Raw genomic sequence first — 27,464 nt, forward strand, 5'->3', positions numbered from 1 at the left:
GTGTGGTTTCTACTGTGGGAGTGACTCACCAGCTGACGACTTACCCTACATAACAGGTACTCAGATGGAGTACAGGGGCCAGGCCAGCCCAAAGCAGCAGGCCCAGATCTGCTTGGTCCCAGATTTTTGGGGCATCTAGTGGTTCAGTTTACAGTGCCTCTTCATGGGAAAGGCAAGTGAAGTTCAATGGACATCTCACCTACCCTTCCCACAGTGTGGCCCTGTCTGAGCAGCACTCTCCTTCAGCAGCCAGCTTACTCCTTAGTCTCTGTGCATATACATATCTGAGCCAGCTAAGTTTCGTCTTGTACCCCTCTAATTTATCTCACTGGTACAGAATTATCATCCCTCCTGTGATTCTCAGCCCTATCCCTGTTCTTCATTCATCATCCTCATGCTTATTGTCTGTCTTGGTGCTGCTGCCGATAGCATCGGCGGCCGCCACGCTCTGTGCCATGCACTGCAGAGATTATTCACGTCTAAGCTGCTTGCTCTGTGTACAGGCAATCTCTCCACGTAAATGAGAATACCTTTACAGTCCTTCTGATAAACACTGCTCCCCTCCCCCTTTGTATGCCTCTTATCCATTTTTCTCTGAAGTCATTCTCACTGCTTGCCAGTAACAGTGATCATTCTGAAGACTTTAGTGAGAGCATTTATCTGCTTTGGGATGATTTGGGGTCATTATTTTCCTCCTGGACACATTTCATCTCTGAAGCTGTTTCCAAGGGCAGTTCCATGGTTAGGAAGAATTTGGAGGAGAGTACATTTTCAGTTTGGGGTTTTTCTCCTGAAGAAGGGAATGCAGAGTTAGCTGTCTATGGGGAATTATGAGAACAAGATTCTAAATCTCACTGCTTTAAATTATTCCAAAAGCCATGGCCTGGAAGGTGTAATTGGCAGGGAAGTGTAGAATTTGTCAGTGCAGCTCAATAATTATCCAGTCAGAACTCCTGAATGAACTCTTCCCAGTAATTTTTTTTCAGCCCTAGACAGCTCTGCAGCTATTTTATTTCAGCTTAACCATTGTGAAGTAGTCATGATTTTGTGTTGCATTTTTAGTTTCCCAGATGAATAATGCATTTTGTTTTGCCTACTAAAGTTACTGGGGCTCAGGTATGTCTACCTTTTTCATATTATTTTGATTATTCTGAAGAAAAAATTGTGATAGAGTGCTAAATCTGTTTTGTACAGTACAACATATGGTTGCCTGAAGTATCCCTCTCCCTCATTTTTTTATTCCTATGATACATGAAAAAATGGCATAAATGTATTTCATTGTGTCACATAGAATCTGTGTAGCCAACAATAATGAATATGCTTTACTCTTCAGCTTGGTAGTGTTTCATTTTTTCCTGACAAGATTATTTGACAAGCAGACCCTGCACTAGCAATGTTGTTTATTTTCATAGGCATGTAAATTATCTTGACAGTCTCATAAACATAAATTGGCAAGCATACTGTCCCACAGCAATGCTTGTTAAAATACACTAATGGAATATAATAAATAAATTATTCTAGTGTATTTATAATATGCTAGCATACCATTACATTTTGTGAAAGTTATACAGCACAGGATTATATGCTCTATATTTGTTACAGTTTACAGTAAGTTGTTGGTCAGATAGTTAATGCAATTAACTCTAAAGAAATGCACCCATACTCAGGGGTGCATTCAACTTTAAAATAATGCAAATAATAATTTACCCAGACTGAAAATGGTAGATAGTTTTTACCACTTTGCACACATCAGTTTCATGGAATCATACAATGGTTTGGGTTGGAAGGGACACCAAATTTCACTTGGAATACCTGTGCAGGAGGTAGGTGGAGGGAAATGTACATGTATCCAAGTAACAAACTGATTTCTTGGTAGCTGGTAGATGGATTGGATACCAAAATACTCTAAGATGTTTGGAGTGCACCTGGGAAAGTGGTTTAGCTTTGGAAGTCCACAAAGATGGAAGCTGAATAATCACAGATGGTCCAGGTGAATGTCACACTGTAATTGATTCAGTTGTTTTTGCTGGTTGTTCAAAGTTCCCCATAGAAGCTATCAGCAATTTGAAGATGCCCTTGATACCAAAGAAAGAAGCTTCAGAGAGGCCTTGGATGTCTTTGGAGCCAAAGCGAGCTTAGACATAAACATCAGTGGCAAATATCACCTCAGACTGTAAGTCCATGACCACATCACAGGTGTCAGCTCAGGGTGGCCTATAATCTTCAGAGATTCATTCTTATAAATTCTAGGGTACCTTTAGTGCCACTGGAGGAAAGAAGAAATTTTGAGGAAGAAATCTCTTCACCTAATTTATAAGGTGATAAATCATGGTCTCAAGGAGACTATATCTCTGTTAAGGAAAGCTAGATCAGTTGCTTAGATTTCTATAATAACTTTTTAGTGAGCCAAAGTCAGGGAGAATTACTTCTACCTAGAGAGTTTGAAAATTGAAGAGATATTCCCCTCAATGTTTTCCCTCATTATATAATCACCATTTTATGAATCAAATGTAAATAACAAGCAGCATCTAATCTTTTCCCTGGAGTAATTAAAATTATGATAAGGGAAACAATTCCAGAGCGCTTGGCTACCTCCTATCTCCTTGACATGTGTCAAGTTGGTGTCACTGCCAGTATCTCGTAGAGACCAAATTGTCTGCTTTCTCAGGATGGATAAGAATTTGTCTTTGTATTTTTATCTGAAATCCCAAATTTTTCAGTACTGATATGAGCAGAGGTTCAAAAAAGGTCATTAAATACCTTCAAATTCTTGAGCCACTTTAGCACTAGTCTGAGTGCTGAGTGCTGTCTGGAGCTGTCTAATTAATATCAGCTCCCAAAGACTCTTGAGAGCCACTCCAGTAGTCAGCAACAAGCCAGCCCAAAGGCACACTCTAGAAATTACCTTTAGTGTCGACTTGCTCATTTTCAAGGCAGGACAGGGGGCTGCCTGGCAAAAAATTGTTCCTGAATGCCGAATACAGAATGCAAGAACTTTACCTATTGGTGTGGTTTTGTATTGGGCCAGTTTCAATGAAAAGTCTTCCTAAACAAAAATGACTGCATAATATAACTCATAATTTCATTATTTTCTTACCCCTTCCCTTACTGAAATAAATATATATTAAGCTCAGCAAGGGGAATAGAAAAATCTCTGGCATTCTCCTTGTGCCACTATTTGTATGAGCTTTCCTGTGTCTCATTTCTCCATGACAACCTCATTTGACAGGCAGTCTCTGCTTTGGCAATGTTGTATCATATTTTCTTAGGCATGTAAATTCTGTTGACAGTCTCATAAACATAAATTGGCAGGCATAGTGTCCCAAAGCAATGCTTATTAAAATACGCTAATGGAATAGTATAAATACACTATTTTCAAATGCAAGCAGAAAATACACACAGGTTCATATGATATTTCTGCTATTGATTGATGGGAGTTACAATCAGGGACAATTACAAAATTTCTAATTTTGTGGTTCAGCTCCTAAGGTAAGCACTGCAGATCTACCAGTACACCTAACCTTTTTTTCCCAGTCCCAGCACTAATGCTGAGACACAGCCAGCCCTGTGCATGATGTTTGTAATCTGTGGCTGACATTGTTCTCCCTCAGCATCTCTCTAATGATTTTTCTGGCACTTTAAACCCACGGATCCTGGTACCTCTGAGACACGCAGCAGCTGAGCGTCTCCTCCCTCAACGCCGCCCCATCCACTTCTGTGTCACTGCAATAGAAACGAGGCTGTTAGCTCACCCTGGGACCAAGTTGCTACACTCCAGGAGAAGAAGGAAAAAAAGGAAAGAAATTTCCAATTTTCCCGAGATGTAATTCCCCTTTGGTAGTGTTTTTGTGATGGCAAAACCAGATTACAGAAATTGTTTCTATGACAGTAATCTTGAGGCCAAAATAATGGATTTTTTAACAATTGTGCGATTCCACGAGATATTTTTTAATTTGAAAGGTGTTCTTAAAGCATTTGTTTAGTCTATACATATATCTTTAGCATTATAATAAAATAAGTGTAATTACTTTTAATAATGAATATTTTTACTCAGCTTCAAGTAAATGTTGCCCAAAGATGTTGTGGACTCCCCATCCCTGGAAGTGTTCCAGATCAGGTTGCAGGGGGCCCTGAGTAACCTTGGAAAATCTCTTTGCCAATTAGAATTATGGAAAACCAGTTTAAAAGTTAGGTCTATTTAAAGTTTTTCAAAACTGAATGCCATTATTCTAAAATTAGAAAAGTGAAAACCAGAATACTCTTGTGACCTTTGATTCGCCATATATTATCCAATCTTATAGAGTCAACAAAATTTTTATTTTTATAATACTGCAGAATATTTTACAGTAGTGCATTTTTATTCACTGTGACAACTCATGTTTTAAATATAGATTAATTTAATTTCAGTTGTAATAAAGATTTCAAAGTCTTTCCAAAGAAAGATTTTAGTGCAAACAAACCTTTTCTAGGAAAGAGAAGCAGAAAGAGTGTTGTTAAGCATAATTGGGAGTTAATAAGCTTTCACATTTTAGATGTGCCCATTTATTTGGTGGTAGATGAAGTCATTTGTATAAGACAAGCTTGGAGCACTTAGTAATTTATCTGCAAAATAACATTATATAAATGTAAATTGCAGTAAACTTTTCAGAAACTTAGAAATTCAGAAAAAATTTAGAATTGGACTTAAGAACCAAATTTTCAAAAGTGAGGACATACACCTGCACAGATTTTCAGAAGGGTGTAAAGATGTTAGTTAGCTAAAACCAGAACAAACAGAGCACTTATGAGCCTAAAATTCTGCTTAAAACTGCAGTGTGACTTCCAGAACATCAATATCCCCTGACCCAGTACATTTGAGATGTACAATCCATCTGTATCTCCAGGTATGTGGTTAGGTTGAAGACAGCTGTCTACAAGACAGTCAAACCAGGTGCCCTCTATAGGCAGTGGTAAGAAAAAGGCACTTTTAGGATGCAATTAATCAGATTCCCTATCAATCCCCAGTTTTAGATTAACATAAATTTCATCCTTGAAGCGTCTTTTTTCTTTCTGGTGATCATAAAGAGTCTAAATAACTGTCCCATAGTAAGTTCCTACCTCTGATCAGATGAATCCTACCTTTGGTCATTGGATAAAAGACAAGCCTGAGGCACAGAGGCACAAAGAGTAACCCTGTGGAGTGTCAAAGCCTCTGTGCCAGGAGGTAGAGCCCCATCTCTGTTCCCAGTGCAGCTCCCAGTCATTGGCTCTGTAATGGACAGTGCATGCTGGGGCAGGGACACAGACAAGGGAGAGTCTTGCAGGAAAGAAAAGCACCTCAGTTTATCATCTGTGACCAAGCAGAGCTCCCAAAAGGAGAACATTTTTGTTGCATCTTTTGCAATTGCCACTTAAACACTTTATAAAACTAAGTGCATTGCTTCTGTGACAGAGTCCAGACCACTGGATTTTCTCTTGTCTGTTGTTCCCAGTGATATTTGAATTGTCTCATTTTTGAATGGTACAATGTTCACTTTCCAGCTGTCCAAGCTGGTGCTTTAATCCCAGACGGGGACTTTGGGTGTTTTTGCTTTTAGGTTAAAAAAAATTGTCTAACTCCAGAACTGCATAAAATTATTTATATATGTGTACACAGAAAAAATCTAAATGTAAAATTAGCATTAATTAAAATTTTTCCACATACTTGACTCATAATTATTCTCTAGCTATAAGTAATAAATATAATTAGGACAAGTGAGAATCATGGGACAGGAATAGTACAATGAGTTGGAGTGAAATGGCAGAACATAGGTTCTGCCAAGAAGAGAGGAAAAGTATTATGGAATTATTATTACTTCAGAAGGAAATTAAGCTTGATGGCTCATGACATTTCTCCCACTGGTATTTTTCAGGCCTATTTTTATGTAGCTCTTTAAGATATTACTGATGGTAATTTTAAAAAATATATATTTGAAGTATGACTAAATAAAAAACAAGAAAATAGGTAAATGTGTGTGCAGTGCAACTACTGATATCATGTACAGGAATAAGAATTATTTAATTTGCAGAAATTGTTAAGAAAGATCCCACTGAGTTCACTAGACTTACCACCGCTGGGTTTAATCTGTATCAATAAGATGGAGAGATCATGCAATTAGTACTTCCACTTTGTAAAAGCAGTAGAAGAGAAGGATGAAAGCAGGCATGAAGAGGATAAAGCAGGAATGTGGAGGCTAAAGATATAAAGGAATGTAAAGTCAACATTTTTGTATGTCTATATCAATTGCTGAAGTTAGAGCATTTTGCTGACTATTTCTTTGAAATAAAAATTTTGTGAAATGCTCATAGCAGGGCAGAACTCACTTGCTTTAATGTGTCTTAAAATCTGAAAGAAAGAGAAGCAATATCTTTTTTTAAACTAGCTGATACAGTTATAAAAAGAGACCAGTTTCCAAGGGCACAAGAAAAAGGTTTGTATGCCTGAAGCACGTCTGGTTTTGAAACCATAACGTAGAGTTAATAAAAGGTCCTTCCTCTCCCTAAACCCTACCTCTCTGTATCCTTGAATATCATACGTAATGATTCTGTTACTTGAAAATATGAAAAACTTCAGCTGCCTCAAGAAATATCCCTCCTATCAAATTTCTGACTTTTGTCATTATCATTGTCCAAGCAGAACAGAAGGACAGATTGAGGGACAGCCAGTTATGAGCCTGTATATACCTCACAGTGGCTCTGCATTTTGCTAACAGTGGTACAAAATATTCTTAGAATTTTGGATCAAGGAGATGACTTTTAACGGCAGAAATGCAAGTGCCAGTCTCCAATTTGCAATGTTCCAAGTAGAAACTCTGCTTATTCTTGTGTAAATATTAACCCTTTTAGAGATCAATGCAGGCAGCTGATGGATTTATTTTGCTTAATTTTTGGGCAAACAGTAGATTAAGTGAAAAACCCTCCTGGGACACCTCGATATAAATTTTAAGCATCCTTCATAAAATAAATGTGTTGGGGTATTTTGCACCTGTCCTGAGTCATTCAGATAAGCAATTGAAAAAGTCACATTTTCTGGATTATGGTGATATTCCAAATGTTGATAATTTGTTGGGTGTCTGATTGTTGTGCCTTGCTCAGATACGTAAAATTAATGTGCTTGTTAGAACTGGATTCAGAAGAAATTTTTCCATTAGACCCCATTCCATTCTATTTCATTTCTTTTGGCCAACTGCTAAGGCTCTATTTTTTTCCAAGTAGGTTAGTATTTGGTTTTCCCAAGGCTGTCCAGAAATAAACACCAAGATTGTTGGTTTTGAAAGGAAAAGCAACACTGACAATTTTCTCTGTATCTCTAGTTATTTTCTGGCTTTTGCCATTTTCCAATCAGGACAAATCTGTTAGGAGATGCTAAGGAATATTTTAAAATCTGTTTTTAGCAGATGAGTAAGATAGATATTTCTAAACAGTGTTAGCGTCTAATAGCAATTGCAAGGTCTGGAGGAACACAGGAACACACAAGGCCTCTTCCACACCAATATTTCAGTGTTTCTTTGCCAATATAAGAGTAATTGTAAATATTAATGTAGTCCCCAATTTCAGATTCAAATCAATTGCTGAATTTGCTGAAGAGTATCAGTTGTAACAAAGCAGCATTTTGAGTGGAAAAATAGTTGCAGTGGTAGTGGTGTAGTTCACCAAAATATTCAGTAAGTCCTACAAGGAGATTCAAATACTTAACAAAATGGTTAAAAAACAAAAAAAAAAAAAGTAAAAAAGGAAACCAATATGCATTTAGTTAATCCTCCTACATAACAATTAACATGAGAAATAGTAGACTCTTTTCCACTTCTCTGCAAAGATTAAATAGCTGAATGTCAGTGTTGAGGAAACATAAACCTTGATTTCATTATTTAATAAAATACAGTACACTGACTAAAGAAATGTGAACCAGTACAAATAATAAAAAAATCAGAATTACAATTGTACTTGTAATCATAATTTGGAAGAAAAAAAAAAAAGATTTTAGTTTAAGAATTCTCCTGTTTAATATTTCTCTCCAAATATGCTAACTCACAGTTCAACTCCCAGCATTTAGGTATGAAGTTGCAAGAACTTCCCCACTTACTCCACACATGAAGTAAAGAGATAAAATGTAACTAAAAAGCTTTTTATTTTGGGTGCCAGCTCATAGAAATCAAGGGATTTGTCAGAACACTTAATCAAACAAAGTCAAATGCACACCAGCAGAGTTTAGCTTAATCCCCTGGTCAGAGACAATGGGCTCATCAGTGCCCTGAGCCAAGTAGACACAGCTGTGCCCTCACCCAGAGGCACCCACTCCAGCTGGGGCTGCTCCTGCACTCTTCTCCTGCCACTCCTTGGCGAGGGCAGATATTTCTTAGGTCATGTAGCAACTCCAATAAAATTGGGAGGCTGGTGTTAAAATACTGCACTGGCTGCTAATATAAATCCTATGATTTATTATTGAAACCTATGATTTAATCCTATATTTTTGTGGTGGGTCAACCCTGACTGGATGACAGGTTCCCTCCAAAGCCTCTTTGTCACTGCCAGCCTCAGCTAGACAGGGGAGAGAAAATATAGCGAAAGACTCGTGAGTTTAGACAAGGGCAGGAGAGATCACTCACCAGTGACCATCGTGGGCAAACAAACTAGACTTTGGGGAGGTACTTTAATTAAATCAGATTAGGATAAGGAGAAACAAAAACTAAATCTGAAAAAATGGGCAATAGGGGCTGTAGTCAGCTCAGTACACATTGCCTCTGCTGCTCTTTCCTCCTCAGTGAGAGGATTACTCACATTCTTTCCCTGCTCCAGTGTGGGTCCCTTCCACAGGGTGCAGTCCTTCAAGGACCAGCTTGGGTCCCCCACAGGGCCACAGATCCTGCCAGGAGCCTCTTCCAGCAGAGGCTTCTGACAGGGTCACAAACTCCTTCAGGCATCCATTTGCTCCAGTCTGGCAGGTGGATCTCTTCTCCCCCATGGACATCCAGGGGCTGCAGGGGCACAGCTGCTGCACCATGGTTTTCACCAAGGCTTGTAAGGGAGTCTCTGCTCTGGGGCCTGGAGCACCTCCTGCCCCTCCTTCACTGACCTGGGAGTCTGCAGAGTTATTGCTCTTATGTATTCTCACTCCTTTCTTCTGACTGCTGCTGGTGTTCCACATGGTGGGTTTCTTCCTCTTCCCCCACCCCCATCCTTCTTAAATATATTATCCCTGAGATGCTGCCACCATCACTGATGGGCTCAACCCTGACCAGTGGCAGGTCCATCTCAGAGGTCTGGCTTCAGCTCCATTAGACATGGGGGAAGCTTCTGGCATCTTCTGAAAGAAGCCACCCCTGTAGTTCACTGCTACCAAAACTTGGCCACACAAACCCAATATAATTTTATAAATAGGTGCCTTTGGTGTATTCTGTAGTTAAGTCTAGACTGGACTGCTCAAGGATGATGCCCAGTGTGCAGCTGCACTGTTATTGAACAGAGACTCAAGTGTGACAAGACCCTGGGTAAGGAGGCTCCACCCCCATGTCCCACCTTACTCTTTGCCTCTCCTATTTGCACGGACGCTCTCTAAAATTTCTTTGCACAGATCTGTGACCTGGCTCAGAGCAGGGGCTCTATTACACATGCCTACATCCGTGGTGGTCTGAAAACTAATGTCATTCAAAATAAAAACTTTGCTCTGTCTCTGAGCAAGGAACCTGTGGTGTCCCTGCACTGTGTTCCCAGGACTGGGAGTGTTGTATGACACAGAGCTGAAATCTGTGGGTTTTTTAGTGAGTTCAGATATGTTGTGAGGTTGGACTCAGGTCTCACTGATGGATCTGATAGCAGATGGACTATGGATGGAGGAGCAGAAAAAAAAGTGTCAGTGCTCTTGAGCTCGATAGGGCCAATGTAGAGGCTCTGTGACTGCTAATTTTCTCAGCTTTCCAGTGGGATCACCTGAAAGATTCTGTGACAGCCATTCCTGGCAGCTAAATATTGCTGAAATTCTCTTTCTAGAGGGTTCTGCATGACTTTTCTCTCCATTGTTGCCCAAGTCCTTCGACCTAGCACTGTCACTGAACAGAAACAATATGATGCTCTGAATTGTTATAAAATATATTACAGTTTTAAAAGAAAGTCAGGAGAAGAGTGATGCCCTGAAAATTATACAGAACTAGGGAAGAAGTTTTGATATAACCACATCTCCAAACCCTGTGCTCAGAAAAGTGAGAGCTAAATAATAACTTATCCCACATATTAAATAGCAGGGAAAGAGTATGACTGTGCCCCAAAGGGACAATTTAACCCTGTTTTCCTTAAAAGTGCAGCAGTTAAGCACTTAGGAACTATCTGCAGTCAAACTGCTTGATAAAAAATCAGTGCCACTGACTAAGCATAGTAAAGGGAAGGCAAAGCAGATTTCCTATCAGAAAGAGCAGTCCAGTCAAAAATACATTCTGAGACATTTCAAGCTTCATAACATATTGCTGTCTCAGACATTACAGCAAACAGTCCATTTACAGTTTTGCAAAATGATTGCTGACCTCCACGTATTTATTTACTTGTATTTCTCAATATTTCAAATAGAAGATCTGGGTTTGGACCTCTCTCAGCTCTGAGGCAGCACAAAGTTCTGAAGCTTAAAATTACTTGTTTAGCTGAGGTTGCCTTCCTTTTTTCTTTTTTCTTTTTTTTTTTTTTTTCTGAAATATCATCTTATTTTATACAGAATAATAATGACTCATTTTTGGAATCTCTTAAGATAAATCCCAATGAGCTGTATTCCTAACTCCTCCTTATATAATGCTCCAGTTTACTTTTTCCTTTCTGCTCCAGAGACAGTCAGTGTTTATATATTTAATGGATATATAGAATTAGAACTTTTTAATCATAGATTTTTAAGATGAAGAGATAAAAATTAGGCCACTCTCTCTGTATGCTTGTCTATATATCTATCTTTCTATCTATCAATAAATCAATCAAAAATAAAATTAACACAGGGACATAATCTCTACTTGACCCTAGTGAGGTCACATTTGGAGTATTGTGTTCAATTCAGTTCTCCACAGTTCAATAAAGACAAGGAGCAATTGGAGAGGGTCCAGTGGAGACCACAAAGATTATGGGGGCTCTGGAGCATCTCCCATATGAGAAGACGTTGTGGGAGCTGGGCCTGTTCAGTCAAGAGAAAACAGAGAGAGGATCTCATTAATGCATACAAGTATGTCAAAGGCAGGTGCCAAGAGGATGGTGCCTAACTCTTTTCAGTGGTGCCCAGTGACAGGACAAGGAGCACTGGCCATGAACTGAACCACAAGAAGTTCCACCACAAACAAGGAAAAAGTTTTTGTTGAGGGTGGCAGAGCACTTGAAACAGGCTTCCCAGAGAGGAGTCTACCTCTCTGCAGACACTCCAAACCCACCTGGATGGGTTTTGTGTCCCTTTTTGTAGGTGACACTACCTTAGTAGGGTCTTGGGCAGGATGCTCTCCAAAAGCCCCTTTCAATCCTAAAAATTCAGTGAGTCTGTTATTTTTCCAAATTGACTGAGTGGTAGTTTAAATTAGATACAAAGCAGATTGATTCATCATTAGACTACTTCAGGTTGAAATCCAAATTCAGAAAACTGTACCTGTTCTATGAAAAACTTTCTGAAGTGATTAACCAAAACTGTTATTTCAAGCTTTCCTCCACAGGGATGTTTGCAAATTGAGGTCACGGTCACAAATAATAGTCTCCAAAAACAGATGTTTGTGTAGCAAAAAGATATCAGGGAAAAAAAATTAGTTAAAATAACATTTATGGTATCTTTGCAAGGTCACTTACTTGTCAGTATATGTCTCAAGAATCACAGAGGAGAAGCCAAAAAGAAGCCAAAAAGAAAAAAGTGAAGACACTGGCAGAGTTGTGTCCTTCAGTAGCTGGCCTGACAAACAAAAATTTTCTTCCCCAAACTTGAAGCTTTATTTAAAGGGGAAGAAGAAATAAAAGAAAGCAGAAACTATCCAAAGGAGTACATATTCCATAAATTAGGAATCCATTCTGGAGATCCAAACCTCTTATTTTACTGCATGCTAAAAACTAAGATTTCTTTAAATATAGCCTTAAATGAAGTCTATCCCAAGGCAAGGTGATAAATGCATGGTTTGCAAAGAAAGTGGAATCATCATGGAGTATAAAAGTCTCTAATGTTGTCAGTATAATAGAAGGAAAAACCCCAAGCCAGCTGAGAGTGCAGTTTTAGACACATGCTTTTCACAAATTGACTGATGCGGCTCTTTCAAAGAAATCAATCTGAGGCTTTGCAAATCACTCTGGGACAGATTCTGCTTTTCACTCTTTGTCCTATTTGCACTGCAGACAAAAAAACACATTTCTCTGCAGATATAATTCACTGTGTTAATTATGCCCTGCGACTACAGTGTGAGTCAGCATGCTGGCAGAATGCATCCTCCTAAAACTGAGCAATCCAGACTCCAGGGGCTCATAGCAGACAAACTTTAACTAAAAATGTTCTGGGTGGTTGGTTCATAATTTTTTTTCTTTTAATGTTTTCTCCTGAAATATAAAAGTACTGATTCTCTCAAATTCTTTCAGTGATCTGTGGCTGTCATTCATAGCATCAAACCATAAACTTAACAGTTATTTTTATAATTTGCTGTGTGTTTCAAGTTTATAATTCCATTTGGCTCAAAGCAAAATGATGTAAGGCATTCATGGACATAAAGGAGTGTAAAAGAAAGAAAGTTTGATCAATAGGACAACTTTGTTGTTGGTAAACATTGTCAGAAAATGATCAGTGTCAGTGCTCTAAGCCAGAGAAAACTAATAACATGAGTGGCAAGCTTCCTGCAAGCGTTTGGAGTATTTATGTGGCATTCCAAAGGAAGATCTGTAAACAAGACTAGAACAAAAATACAATTTTATTGATATCCACCTGATTTATGTTTACAGCATGTGTTGATAATAACCCTATTTGTCAAGAGAGTCCATCATGAATACTAATTTACTGTTACTGAGTCAAAACCAAATAAGTGAGGTTGATGTGATGCTGTACTCTTATGCATTTTCATGTAATCACATTTAGAGTGACCTGAGTCTCCAGTAAAGAATTCAAAGGACTTTTACCAGACACAGAATGTTTTCTAATGAGTTTATAAGTGCATCCTGATATGAATGGAGCTCAGAGACTCTAAGGAAGAGACCCTTACTGTCTGTTTAATGAAACATGAATAAAAATTATTTTAATATCTTATGCATGTTTTTATTCCATCAACTTACTTTTCAAAGCAGAACATCTCAAACTCCCAGAAGATCAAATCTACAAAAAGTTGCTACATTTTGAACTTTCTTTCATCCTAATTTGAAACAGAAGACACTAAGACTTTTCCTGTGGTTGTTACAAGGAAATAAATAGTAACTTGGTAAATATTAGAAGGGTCTGATCAGAAGAGTTTTCCATAACACAAAAATAATTAAATTTACAGTTTATGGCTCAGTCAATGACAATAACATAATAGTGAAATAGTTTCAGCATAAATGAAATGGATCTCTAATTGTTCATGCATAATTTTGTTAAAATTGAAATGCACCTCTTACAAAGCATTATATTTTGACTAATCAGTACATTTTGATGAAGAAAAAAATCTACTGGTTTTATTCCAAGAATGGATGAATATTATCTAACTAGTTGAGAGAAATGTGAATAAAAAGAGATAAGGTGACATTCCTAAAAAGTAAAATTCAAAATTTCATCTAGAATAAATCTGTTCAGTGGAGTATGTACAATGCATTCTAGTTCAGATCTAGGAAATCTAACTCATAGAACCACTGAGTTGTTAAGATTGGAAAAGACCTTTAAGATCATCAAGTCCAACTATCAACCCAGCACCACCACATTCACCATTAAACCATAACCTCAAGTGCAAAAGTTCTTTGTTCTGGCTAGAGAATACACTCAGTTTAATTAAAAAACGAACAAACTAACAAAAAAAAAAAAAAAAAAAAAAAAAAAAAAAAACCACAAAAAACCCAAAAAACCAACAAAACCACTTTAAAAATCAGGAATTCACAGAAAATGAATGGTGCCAATAAAAATTGGAATGCAAGTTTCCCGCTTGATTTTGCCACTAATTGAAGCCCTGCAGAATGGCCCAGATCCTGAATTTGTTCTGCCCATCTGAAATGGTAAAAACTGTGCCCAAGCCTTCTGAAACCTGATGGTAAGGGGTGCCCAAAGAACCTCAAAATGGCAAACATTAGCAAACCATTCCTGCTTCTAGGTACATTGTGGCAGGGTTGTTAACTCTTTCTTTTTACTCCTCCAAGCACTTGCAAAAGTACTATTGAAAGTGCTGGTATCTCTTACTAAGACTGGATGTGAGACCATTTTTCTTAGGTTGTTTCACACAAAGTTGTACAAATAGAATTGATCAGGAACTTCACTGAAAAATGTGTTTTATAACACCCACTTATCTATCAATCACTGGCAGAATGGCAGCAACTAACCAGCTAGACACAGGGACTCACAGTTGGCACAAAACACCCAGTTTTATAATAAAATATGTATAGAGTTATTTCTTACTTTTCAGAATGAGTTTTTGTGAGTTTTCAAAGTTCCAAAAATAAATAAACAAAACAAGAATAACTAAGTATTTACTCTAAGAAGAAATGCAGGGGCACAGATATAGAAAAGACTGAAGCTTATATAAATTATATAACTATTAATTTACAAGAAAACATTTTGTTCTTGCTTTATTTTTTTTTTACTAATTTTTATATATCCAGCTTCCCTGAAAGCTCTAAACTGAATTTAAAATAATTCCCCTGAAATCGCAGGGTCAGAATTCAAGGCTTTGTTAAATATTTCCCGTTCCCTCTGGAGTTTCCACTGCCTTCATCTGGAGCTTGTAACACTCAAAGGTTTTAAAAAACAGCTTCCTGGTCTAAACTGGGCAAGAAATAGTGCAAAATGATAAATCTCCCTCTGGCTGAGTCAAAATCCATGCTGGAGTGCTAGGTCTGATGAAAAACAAGGAAATAAACTCCATTCTTAACCATGGGAATACAAAGCTCAAGTCTTCAGGCAAATTGATCAGTTGATAGCTGATAATTAGCACAGTGCTTATCCAAAATTTGGGTGACTAATGCATCTGTTGCTAAATTTCAGCATTATTCAAGTTTGTTTGCTGGCATAAGTGCAACTAAAAGCAACAGTTGTGTATGGAAGATTCATAGATGGATTTCAAAGGCAAAGGCCAAACCATATTTTCTGGTGATTGCTCTGGGTTTCTAATGTGAATTGTATCACTGCTAGAAAAGAGTACTTCTCCAAGGAAAATAACCCTCTTTAATCCAAGGGAATACCTAAAACTACCGATAGTGACATCTAGTGGCGCCTAAAAATGTCACATTTGAAAGTAAACCATTTCGTGGTGCAAAATGAAGATTGGCAGCCTTATGGTCTGCCACTTTTCCCACTGGAATTAATAAAAGTTTTATTCAGTGGTATTGAACAGAGATAGCAGTGAACCTTCCCGCTCCTTCCCCCACCTCCCCCCGCGCCGCCCCTTTTCTCACCTAAGCCAGAGATGCCTGTGAAACCTCACCCACATGATCTTCATCTGTATGTTGAGGAAATGAGTGAACTGAACACCCAGTTGCTTCTCAGGGACTCTTTGCATTCCCTATGGTCACTGCACAAAATACATCATGTAAATGTGACTTATATATATGATTATTTAAATGGGAGATGCTACCATCTATGAAGAAATAAATGTGGGTACAAATTAACTTTGGCACTATGATATATGGTATCTCTCCAGTCTGGAGAAATATATCAGGTGTCTTCAATTAAAATAATAATAATAATCCTCTCAACCCTGTTCAATTCAAGCCAACCATTTAATTCAGTTTTCTCTCAGCTGATCCTAATAACTCTGCTATAGTTCCTAGAATTCCCTTTAACTAACTTCTACTCTGCCCACTGTTGCACAAATATTTGTCTGGTCTTACATCCTTTGCTCCCTTCTTTTCTTCAGCTATTTCAAACAGCATTTTGGCTATTTTTCCTGCAGGCCCTGATACAGAGTCTCTGATTAGTATTACCTCAGAAAAACAAACTGTGGTATAGGAAGGAGGAAGAACATTACATCTGCTTCTAGCACCATACTCTCCCGAAGAATCTGTGATGAGATTGCTGCTACTGTTCAAGTTGAAAAACCAGAACAACTCACACACTGGGAGTTGTCTCCATGTCCATTTTGTTTCCTTTTCTATTAACCATGATGGTAGCCAATAACCCAACAGTCTTCATACGGAACTGAAGAAATATTTTTCAGCCTTAGACACTCAGCTTTGCTTTCCCAAAAAGAAGCATCATCTTTCTCCACTACGTTTCATGTCATATTTCTTTGTAAGATAAACTTCTAACAAGTTTGAATAACAGCAGTAGCTTCTTCAAGCTAAAACACAGTGCTACATTTGAGACAAAACATTGGCACCTTCAGGTGACACTTTTCACAGCAATATTATTTCTACTACATTAGCTTTAGAGACCAATAGGAATTTGGGGACCCTACTAAGGTAACTGCTAAACCTCAGAATATGCAGGTTTTCTGAGACTCAGGCAACTGGCATGTTATTCTCCAGTTTCCCCTGAGGTACAAGCTGGAACTATCTCTGCTGAGGACTTTTCATAAAGCATCACGTGCAGCTAAACCTGAAACATATGTGCATTCACATAATCATACCTGCATATAAATCTATGTCTGAAATTTAAGTATGAATAATTCCCCTGTTGATTGTCTACTGCTCCCTTAGGAAAAAAAAAAAAAAAAGGTGTTTATTTAACACAAAATTACAAAAATGAATAAAATTTGGGTTGATGCATTGAGTATTAGTACTAACTTGCAAAAAAACCAGATATGCTTATGATAGCTAATCTTTTCTTTCCCATCTGACTTCTAGACATACTCAAGTACAGCATTTTGGATTTTTTTCAGCTTGCTTTACTTTCTTGAACTTACAGAACTTTCTCACCTCCAATCTTCTTTCGGAGATGGTTTCTCAGTATCAGAGGGATAACCATGATATGCAGTGAGTATCTCCTGGAGCTGGCAGAGCTGCAGGAGAATTGCAGCTTCTCAGCTCGTTTATAAACACTTCACAACCCTGCCAGTGAGTGAACAGTGAGCAGTCTTCACAGTGAGCAGCAGACCAGGTTGTGAGTTAATAGCTGGCTGAACCTCAGATTTAGGTGAAAGCAGCAATGTGGGAGTTTGCGTCCAAATGACACCAACACCGGGACAGGAAACAAATAGTTTAGTCTCACTTCAAGACATCCAGAGTCCTTCAGGCAATCCTTAATGGCCATATTTATAATTTCCTGACTCATCTGTGCCTGGATTGACTCAGCTCATGGAGGATGTGTTCATTCAGTCTGCCTTGCAAAGCACCTAGAGTGAGAGTTTCCTTTGGAGGTTCAGAAACATGAAGTGTCACAGCAGAATTCTAGGTGTCTCTGGGCCCTTGTGGCTGAATGGATTTTCCCTGTTCTCACCATATGTGTTGACAGAGAGCATTCCAACCTAAACTTATCTTTTTCTTTTCTTCTGCTTTTCTCCTTCTTAAAGAACCTTACTATGTAAATACTACAGTATCAAGTGTAGGTGGTTTCTGCCTCAAGAGTCTTTCTGTGGAAGACAGACAACCATTAGAAAAATAAAGCTCTTAAACCAATATATGTAGACCCTTTAAACTCCCAGAAAAGCAAAAAAAGATCATTTTCTAGAAAATAAATAGACAAACAGATTTTAAGAGAGTTCCTGTGGAGAATCTGCCCTAAAGAATGCTCTGAAATGGTTTTACCTCTTTAACTGAGCATCTGTGTGCCACAATTGTCCCAGATAATCCTATATTTTTGGCTTTACATGTACATTCATACATTTAACAAACACTGAGTACCCTTCTGATTCAGGGAAGACCTACAATACTCTCTCATGTATTACCTAACATATAAAACTTTGCCTTGGAAACAAAGATGCTCTTGGCTTTTGATCATGGGTGAAGATTTTTGGCAAATAAAATTAATCCAGATGGTGACTAGCAAAAAAAAAAATACAAAAAAACAAACAATAAAGCCCCTTTCCCTGTTGACATGAAAACCAAAGTTCATTGTTTTATTAAATGGATTACACTACAGTTCTTGAGTCTGTCTGGAACAGACAACAAGGGGAGCTATCTCAGAAAAAAGCAGTTCTTAGATGAGCTGTTCAGTGATTTTATTTTTGCCCTTAGGCATAAGAGATGGAAGAGTTTGACTTCTTGAAATTCGAAGTAGACAGTGGAGTATTAGAGGTTTGTACAATAACCACAGCAGAGAGGAGATAGCAGAGACAAAACAAACACACAAAGTGTAATTGTGTGACCACTCAAAAAATAAATTTTCAAATTTTCCAAACAAAATTTTATTTGGAAATTTTTGATTTTGAAGGGGAAAAAAAGCTTTTTCAAAAGAGTCTGGAGTAAGATTCAGAAGGTTTCAATGTACTTCACAAATTAATTAGGGATTCCTTCTGTCAATTTTGGTACAGGACTTAAGAGCACATAGGAGTTTAAAATACAACTTAAACAGAAATTAGGCACATATGTCAAAAGAAGGAATCCAAATCTCTCCATGTGTCTGCTAGGATGCTGATGAATTCAATAATCTATGAATCTGGGAGAAAGGTACTGTATCTCAAGTATATATGTCACACCCAAAAGGCTTTCATCACAAAACCCAGTTAGCTCAATGAAACTCAGCCATGGAACACACCTAGAGATGTCTTCACTTGCTTCAGACTGCTTGGGAGTCACAGAATATGTATTTTGAATTCCCACAAAGACTGTGAGAAAGAACTGCCCAAACTGAGAGAAAGCATGGATTATGGGAGACAAGACGATTCTTTCTAACAATAAAGACTTGATGCTAAATGTCATAAATAAACTGCAAACACGGTAAAATAAGCTTGAGTATCTAGGAAGAAAAGCATGAATTTAAAATTTCTCATATAATGCGGTAGAAATAAAAGGTGTATATATATATGTATATGTATAAATATATATGTATATATGTATCTTTGGCTTGTTCTTAATTTACTAAGTGGATGTATCAGTTTTAAGAAAACCATAATGACAAGGTAGAAATTCGAAATGCTTTCAGAAATGATGCTTGAGTGGGACTTTGCAGAATGAACTGAGAAAAGTTCGGGGAGTTGAGGATGGGCTAGGCAGGCAGAGACCCAAAAAGTAGGGGGCATATGCATGGAATATCAGGAGCAGAGAACTAGTTTTGGTAAGTGCAGACCCATGATAAAGTCCTCAAAATCAAAATTTGCACATCATTTGTGCATCTTTAGAACTACTGAGAGCTGTTGATCTGAGAACAAGAAGAATGCAGTAGACAAAGTGTTATATCTTTGTTTTTAAGTAATTTCCTCAAATCTCACAAACAGATTTCTGTCTATTTAAATAAATAAATAAATAAATAAATATTTTAAAAAATTAAAATACTATCATAAATTAAATATTCTGTGTCTGAACACAGCAATATTTACATTATCACATGTATTTGAAGGGTGCTGGATGCAGTGGGAAGCAGGGGCTGGGAGGACACAGAAGGCAGTCAACAGTCCAAAATCAGGGTTGCAAACTCATGCAACAGCTTCAAAAATGAAGAAAGGATGAAAAGATGAATGTAGGTAGTTATTCAGCCATGGAAAACTCTTGTTTTCAAGGCAGAGTTGTTTCCATTTCTTATGAAGGACAAGTAAAATTCAAGGTGAGATAATTCAGATGTGAGTTGGGAGAGGAGTAGATTTCTTAAAACATCTCGTATAAACAAGAAACATGAACTCAAGAAAATTGCCAAAAGCAGTCCAGCACTTGAGAAAATAAGGATTAAGACTACTGGTAAGTAAAATCTATAATTGAGTTGTCATCTCTTCTTTTACAAACCACCATTTCATCCCGATTTGGTAGATTAACATGCTTCTTTTAAATCTTGTCTGGTATCAAAGTAATGTTAGGGTATTCTGACAAACTTGTTTCCTTGTCAGATTGACAAATATGACAGATTGAAGTGGAATGCCTCTTTAGGTACATGAGAGTCCCAAAGTTGCGGAACATTATCTGAACACGACTCCCTGACACTAACAGCTACAATACAATAAACCAATTTCCTGCTATAACTTCAATGACTATTCTTTGGGTAACCATTGAAGAAAATCACACTGTCAAAAAAAATAACATTATTGTCATTACAGTGGCTACATTCAGAGCTGGCTCTGAGATGGGAGAGGAACATGCATAACACTGGACCTTCTTGAATAAGTACTTGACACTGTAGTACATCTTTCAGATCCTAAACTACTCTTCTGTCTGACTCTGTATTATGTATATTCACAGGACCAATAATCTTAGATCAGGCTCCACACAGAAGATTCTTACCATTTCAGTCCTAACTCACCTTCAAAATTGCACCCCAAATAGAAATTTTCTTTTTCTCTATTAGATCCGGGCATTTCTGTTGAGTTGGACAGTTCCAGACTTTAGATAGTCAAGCAAACCTGAACTTTGTTTACTCAGAATAAAACAAATACTACTTGGCACTTGGTGGCTAGTATTTATTTCACCAAGAAGGGAGTTTAAAACTGGTTCATTTTGGCTACCACCATGTTAAAAAGAAATTTGCAGTGGTCTGATCCTTCTAGATAATTAGGAACATCACTGATTTCAGTGCATATATTAAAAAACTGTAAAGATAAAATGGTTGCCAGTTTCCAAGAAACTTTATTTGAACAGCTGTCTTATGGGTTCCTTCCAGAGTCCTACATTTCTGGTTGTTTAAGAATATGGCTTCAGTATGCAAGCTCATCAAAGTGTGATAAATGATTTTTTGAGAGAACTACTTATGATTAGATGAAATTTCTGGGCTGATGTTTTTCACAGTGACTCAAGATCCTCACTATTACACTGGAGACCTTCAGTGCAGATGTTTGCACATGAAAACTGTTTTGTAAAATATCTACAGGCAAATTTATATTCACAATTTATTGCTTCAAATAGATGTTTTTTAAAAAAATGCATAGTAAAAAAAAGTAACAGATCCTAATTTAGCAAGCTTTTGCAAACAATAATCAGTCCAACCAAATAATATTATTTAACTAAGATGGAGTGAGTGCTTACTGTGGAACAATATATCACTAATGATTGGAACAGGTGCACAAAGTGTCTTAATAAATCAGTAACCTGAAAAACACATCAATTATTTTGAAGGTTAATGGATTTTTTGCTTGTTCTTCAAAACTCATGAAGATATTTTCCTGAATACTTCAAACTATTCAAAAACAAATTAAATAAAAAAACTTCAATTAAAAAAAACACAAACAAAAAAAAGAAAAATAAAAGAAAATCTTAGGGTGGTTTATAAAACAGAATAAAGTATTAGTGACACAAAAATAAGCAGAATATTTAGGAGCAAGTGGAACTGTTGTAGCATGATATATATTGAAATGTAGATAAGATATGCTAAAAAGAAGCAGTTGGCGTTACAACTGGAGTTACATCTTCCGTCTCACTTGGAAGTAATTCAGGTCACAAATTTTCTCAGAAACATTCTTTACTTAAGCAACAAATTTTTTTGGTGAAATTTTCTAGTGGCAGAGACTTCTGAAATCCAGAGTGGGAATCCTGTCACAACATAATATATGGACTAATGTGATACTTGAAATACTTATCTATAATCTAGCAGTTCTTGGAAGTTCAACATTAATTTCCTAATCAATAAGGTGGAGGGTTATAAGCTTTGGAAAGCCAACAGGCTGAGGGAGGTGACTGTCTCCCTCAACTCCACCCCAGGAGACCTCGCCTGGAATATTGCATGCAGCTCTGGGACGACCAACACAAGATGGATGTGGACCAGTAGGAGCCAGTCCAGAGGAAGCCGGGCTGAGGCAGTTGGGGCTGTTCAGCCTGGATACAAGAAGCCTCCAGAGAGACTTTATATCCCCTTCCAGTACCTAAAGAGGGGGCTGCAAGAAATCTGGAGGGAGACTTTTTATAAGAGCATCTCATGACAGGACAAGGTGGTGTTAAGGAAAACTTCCCAGTCTGATCACTCATGAGACTCACTGGCAGTCAAACAACACCAGGGGCTTCAGCTGCTGGATTCAAAGCCTCTCCACAGCAGGTGGTTCCTGTAGGCCTCTTGGCTCCCTACACACCCCATTCACAGTCAGACAAGGTTTCCTTACTGGTTTGCCTCCATTTTTCCCATGGCAGAGTCTCACATTTCTAGTTCCATAAAGCCATTTATTCATGGTGTATTAACACAGAAAGAAACAGCTGGAGCTGCTGCCTCTGAGGAGAACCCCACCAAAAGAACCCCTGGGCTTTCATGCCCTCAAAGGCTAGCCCTACACAAATCTTGCTTTTCAACCCAAGTCTCCTTCTTTATCCCCATGAGTCTTCAGCTCCTGCTGTGTTTTTCTCTGTTCATTCATCTGGTCACCAGATTTTGTACCCTTTGTTATGCAAAGTTTTCGCAGTTCATGGCCTTTTGCCTTTGTGGGCTCTCACCCTAGAGCTCAGTCTGCATCTCATTCTGCATCTCTAATTGCAGCTTGCAAATGGAGCTACCTGCACCAGATGTGTTCCTCAACAGGGGGATGGCTTTAAATGGAAAGAGGGCAGGGTTAGATTAGATATTAGGAAAAGAATTATTTCCTGTCAGGGTGGTGAGGCACTGGAACAGCCCAAGGAATCTGTGGCTACTTCATCCCTGGAAGTGTTCAAGGCCAGGTTGGATGGGTCTTTGAGCAACCTAGTCTAGTGGAAGGTGTCCCTGTTCATGGTAGGGAGGTTGGAATGAAATGATCTTTAATGTCCCTTTACAAATCATTCTATGATTCTATGATTTTAAACTATATTTTCAAAAGAAAGAAGTTAGTTAACATCAATAATTAATGTCACAAAAGTGTAGCAAAGAGAGAGAAAATAAAATTAATTATTTAGAATTTTAGGACTCTAGTTTTCCCTTTTCTTTTAGTATGCTATTGCGCTTCCAGAGAGACTGCAGAAATTGAAGAATTAAATAGATCACTTGGAAACTTAGGCAGTAGAAAATTTCACCAACAAAAAGAATTTTTTAAATTAAAATTATGTTTGTGTATAGGCAAATTTCATAATGGAAACTAATTTGCAAAGTTAATGCTCTTGCTGAAAACCATTTATCTTCTTTACTGTCTAAAAAGGAATTACCTATGTACATTTTTAATATGCACTGTGTGGTTGCCTATTTTGACTAAATTATGTGCAACTCACATATGAATTTGTTTTCACAGTTTATTCCATTTTAAAATATTTTATTTTAAACTATAATCAGATGTAAATCCCTTAGATTCAATGAATTATTTCAGGTTTATAGATGCAGAAGCTAGCAAATCAGCATCTCAGATTCAGCTACCATTGAGGAAGGAAGGAAGGAAGGAAGGAAGGAAGGAAGAAAGAAATGGATTGGAGTTAAAGGAATAGACAGCAATACCTGTGTTGATTTCTTTCATCTTAGCACCTTCTGGATTCTTACTTCCTAGAAGCATGTTAATTTTTCTTTGCTTTGGATATATCAGAAATGATTTTTACTTTTCAGTAGTTCATTAATTATTTTGTCTGGGGAATTAGTTCACCCAGTGGTGCAAAATGTTTATTTCAGGGTTTCTACAGAGTAGAAAGCCAGGATTTCTACAGAGATAACCCTAATATAGGTCAAAGGTCAAAGTTTGGGCTTGATGATCCTTGAAGTCTTTTCAGATGATTCTATGATTCTATATCTGATGCAGCTCTGCTTTCGCCCAGATGAAACTGGTAAGGAAGGACACTTCAGTTTCAGGGAGTAGGTTCAGCAAGGGCCCAGAACATTCTCCTGCAGAAAACATAAGTCCCTGAGTAAAGTGTTCCAAAGCTTATCAACCCTTTCTATGATTAAATTTCCCCTAATATCCAATTTAAACCTCCCCTAGTGTAACTTGAGGACATTTCCTTTCATTCTGTCACTTGTTACCTGGGAAAAGTTCTCCACTGTCCTCCACTTTGCTGTAACCATATTTTAGGCAGTAAGGTAGGAAAAAAAAAAAAAAAAAGGTAGGTAGAAAGTGATAAGGTCCACCCTGAGCCTCCTTTTGTCCAGGCACCTTGGACCTGTGACCCACAAAAGCAGGGCTCTGCCTCAGTCTCCAGCCTCCATGGAGGAGAACATAAAAAGAAACAAGTGCCCATAATGGGTGATTCTGTTAAGGGGATTGTATCGAGCTCTGCTTGGGAGTGGATGAAGAATGAGTTGAGAGCTTATGGGTCAGAATTAAGGGGCAGCCCGAACCATTCTGTGATTTTGCCTAGTTTTCTGCAGTTCACAATCAGACCATTTGAAATGCACCATTGAACTTCTCAGGGCATCCTACAGATGGCAGCAGCCATCATGCCATATGTTCCCTGGGTCAATCACTATATTAGTAGGACAAATTAAAAATAGCTTGTCATTTTGAAAGACATATTTAGTACAAAGTACTTTTCAAGCTAAAGAGCAGGGATGGTGTGCATCTGGAGGCAGAAGATTAGACAGCTTTACAGCAGGAGTGGCAGAGGTATATGGTGCTTCCTTATAATACAGCCTAATTTAGAGAAAAGAAATTGACCTGTTAGACAAAGCCTGGATATTTTACTATGATTCATACAGGGACAACTTTGGATCAAAAAAAATAGACAGAGGACTAGAACAGAAATCCCTTGGTTTCTTCCAATCTCACCTGAAGTCAATTAAAGTCTTTCCAGTTTCGTAAACTCACCCAAAGCTGTAAGTTAACCAGACTCTGTTGTATAACACAGAAAATTGATTAAGAATTGTCATGTGACTTGAGATATTTCAAATAACAACTAAGGTAAGATTTAGTTTTCTTATAGCAACCCTGCAGCCCATAGTCCAGTTCCAGAGTCGGATCACCATGCACAGAGAAATAACCTTCAGACTCCATTGCTTTTGATATATAAGTCAAACAGCCTTCTTTTCACTATTATCCTCTAGTTAGTATTCATGTAATCTTGCTTTCTTACTCTCAAGATAAACAAGTAATTGACAGTCCCTTCATTTTCAGCCAAGCTTACAATTTAAAAAGCTGCAACCACTTTCACAGCCATAATTAACAGCATGTGGGAATTCTGGATCCAGTCCTCTACCATGATTTTCACTACTGAAGCATAAGATATGTCTAGACTGCAGACAGAGAGGTGATGGAAAGTCATACCTGAGCTGTCTCTAGCTAATTTGGGTTTCAGTTACAGAGAAGATGTATGAAAGGGAGCTCTGTGTAGTTGTACCAACCAATGAAACACTTTCATGACCTTGCTGTGTCAGTTTGTTATCATCTGTACTCAAAAAAAAAGTGGAGAGCTAAATGTTTTCCTTCTTCTGTTCTCCAATTCAGACCCACTGTTAACAGCAGCTGTGGAGTCAGTACCTGTCTTTGAAAGCCCTGGTGCTACACCTGTACTATGGGCCAGCTACCAAAGGCAGAAGGTGTTCACAACACCTAGGCTCATCACCTCTACAGCACAGCTTTTAACCCAGATACTCCTGCACAGAATTTGTCAGTGCCCAAAAAGGGGCATTCCTTATATATGAAGATTTTGAAAGATATAAAATCCAGTTATCCCACTTTATTTTTAATTTGATTCACACTGAGTTAAAAATAGGAATTTAACAGAAAGTTGAAAATTTCAATTTGATGTTCATCTGCTGGTGTTCAGCAAGTCTTTTGCTACCTGATTAGGGAAGTAAGTGTTCCCCCTTTGGGGGGATATCAAATCACAGTGATCTTCTTTTGATAAATTAGCAAATTAAAAGTTTAACAGTCAAATTTTAATGGATTTTCCTCAGTCTAAATCACTTTTGTGACTTTTTCTTCCTCTTCCCTTTGCCAACCTTATTTTAAAAGAATGCTGTCACTAGACGCGTATGGAATATTAAAGTTTCTGTTTCAGCACTGCTAGTTATGAGAAGAAAATATATTAATTTCGTTGTTCATTGTTCTCTTGATAATTAGACCAAATAAATCTTGTCATAGGATTTCAACTTAGGAAAATTAAGTCTGTCTACTTTAACCTCGAAATCCTTTCAGGAATTACAGGACACTACTACAAAAATTCGTTTTTTCTTTTTTTTTTTGTTTTTTATTCCATTTTGGATGTGTATTTATTAAACCACAGTGCCATACATTACTGAAAAAAAAAAGCAAACTTTTACATTTTGTTCAGTGAAAGACACTACATTTCAAAATATAGATTTGTCTCAGAACAAATTAAGAAAGTGACAGGTAAAAAGGGAGAAATTAAGAATGACTGGTTGGCTGCTGGACAACAACAACTGAGAATGGAGAAATTATAAAAAATATTAGAAATGGGTCAATTGTAAAAACCTGATGAAAGTACTTATAGTGAACATAGAGATTTAACTAGTAGTATGAAAATGAAAATAGCAAAGTTGTGGTTGAACAACTGAAAATGTTTTTTTCCTATCAATGTATGATGTCATAGAACATTTTCTAAAGGAAAATTTGTCTGTTGGGGCATTTTAAGCCTATATTGGAAAAAATAGTTGGATGGAAATAATCTCACTTGGGTAGAGATTTGGACCAGATGGTCTCATTATTTCAGTAAATAAATAATGTAATGGGTTTAGTACCATGATCTATTGAGTAAGCAAATGCCATTTTTCATTACCAATTTTGTAAAGATACTCTTTCGAAGCAAATGGTCACTTGATGCAAAACCTAACTCAGCTCAGACTTTAAAGGAACTTTAATATGATAATAATTCCATTTACAGGAAGTCTGAGTAGATATGAAATTAAAATATTATTCAACCCCTTAGTCTTCGAGTAGAGATACAGCTTGGGAAATTTTTGTACAGCATAGCCTACGGTAAACCAGTTTCACTGAAAAACATACAAAGTTAATTTTACTAGGACATTCTCTCCTACATTCTATAAAATATCGTGGGAACACATTGATTTCACTGGTATTTGAATCAAGCCCTAAATTCACTTTACAAAAAAGCGATTAAACTGTAGTGTCTAAACATAATGAACCCTTTAGAAAAAAAAAATAGGTTTATTCATCTACCAGAGAAATACATTAAAATAACATTAAAGTTGTGATGCAAAACAAAAGATGTGAAGGAGTTTTTTTAAAAGTAATGCTTACCATATGTTGTGCAACACACTGACACAACGCAGTACATTTAAAATGTAGTTAAGGGGCACCCTGTAGTGTCTAGGTGTAGCATGACATCTGTTAATTCTTCTTTTGTGACTCAGAGTTTAATTTTATTTGATTTTTGTGTCACAATCCTCCTTTTAGTGTGCTGAACTAGCTTCTTTTTTCAGT

Source organism: Vidua chalybeata, chromosome 3 (genome assembly GCF_026979565.1).
Source record: "Vidua chalybeata isolate OUT-0048 chromosome 3, bVidCha1 merged haplotype, whole genome shotgun sequence".
NCBI lineage: Eukaryota > Metazoa > Chordata > Aves > Passeriformes > Viduidae > Vidua > Vidua chalybeata.